The 1,424-nt window shown below is 41.0% G+C and overlaps 1 non-coding gene across 1 annotated transcript; it reads right to left on the bottom strand.

Moving 5' to 3' along the window:
* Nucleotides 1-261: 261 nt before the first annotated feature.
* Nucleotides 262-343, bottom strand: trnal-uaa. The gene has a single exon. It is a non-coding gene; the product is annotated as a tRNA-Leu (tRNA).
* Between the last annotated feature and the right edge of the window lie 1,081 nt (nt 344-1,424).

Consider the following 1,424-nt stretch of genomic DNA (forward strand, 5'->3'; position numbering starts at 1 on the left):
CTTTAACTCATTCCTGAGCTCTCTGTGTCTTTACAGAGTGAGTGCACTGTGAAGCCAATATGTTAGAATTTCCAGAGCTGAGTAATATCTACATAAGGGTATGGCAAATATTTGTAGATGCACACTGAGTATTTAAAGTATTGTTTTTATTCTAAAGTGACTCCGGAGCCTCATAGAATCCGATTGCTAAAACAAGTCATTCAACCCATCATATGCACGCCAAATTTCTGAAGAGTATCAAACCGTGCGGAAGAATCAAGCTGATAGCAGTGGGATTCGAACCCACGTCTCTGAAGAGACTGGAACTTAAATCCAGCGCCTTAGACCGCTCGGCCATGCTATCACTGTAGCATTACCGCAGCATATTTGGTTTTGTGAATGCTGACTGCCCCGAGCTGCTTGAAGATCATTGGCTGGTACTTCATGTCTCAAAGCACGTATACTCTTCAGACTGATCGCTGGTTTTGTGGTACGGAAGCTGCCACTGTCAAGACATTGTTCTGAACAATAATCGATTTTCTGCATTACATTCTGACCCCATGCGTTCCCTTTGTCTTGATTCTGCTCTGAACACTTTCACCCTCAGACACATTTTAACAGCCAGTTGAGCCCGCAGGAGACTCCAGGTCCCCAGAAGTGGGGAGAGTAACACAGATCCAGATATGGTGTGTCGAAGAAAATCTATCATTTAACTATTTGTGCTCTCGGCTAATTTTATATTTTTCTTGTCAACTTTAATGATGTATTCACTGTGGAAGTGATTGCATTTAGTCAGTGATGTATCATTTGGGATACCTAGCCTTGTAAATAAAATAGTTTCCATGCTGAAGGTCTTCAGCTGCTGCACTAACACTCTTATTTATGCTGTGACACAGTCTATTTTTCGAAATCAGTTGAAAAATATGCTGAAATATCCCTTCACTATTCTCATAAAACAGGTTCTATAAGGAGATGAGCTATAAAAGGCCGATAAAAATGGACTGAGTCTCACGTGATTTTATGAGTGGACACATCTCCTGTGTAAATCAGATCTATAATTTTCAAAGAGAGAATCTAGTCCCTTCTCCACGACACTCAGTTGCACTTCCATGCTGTCCAGAAACTCCAGGCGTTTTCATGGATCCAACGTTATACTGAATTAATAATATTAACTTTTGGTTTTCACATGTTGTTAAGCGGTTCATGCATTCTATAGCACTTAATTCACCAGCTGACTGCCTGATGTCTAGCCTCTTAATCCAAAGTATTCATTTGCCTGGATGAGTGCATCTTCAGTAACATGCGAGAAGCTCAAAACCAAAACCAAGGAGCATCTGTTGTAGGCAGAAATGTCAAGAGGAGTCGTTAGCCCCGTTTTCCTTCACTCCTTCGATATTCTATTACCACGTATATTAGAGGCCAGAAACTATCCCAAAGCTGTTGTA

This window comes from Chiloscyllium plagiosum, unplaced genomic scaffold (assembly GCF_004010195.1).
Source record: "Chiloscyllium plagiosum isolate BGI_BamShark_2017 unplaced genomic scaffold, ASM401019v2 scaf_79589, whole genome shotgun sequence".
Classification (NCBI taxonomy): Eukaryota; Metazoa; Chordata; class Chondrichthyes; order Orectolobiformes; family Hemiscylliidae; genus Chiloscyllium; species Chiloscyllium plagiosum.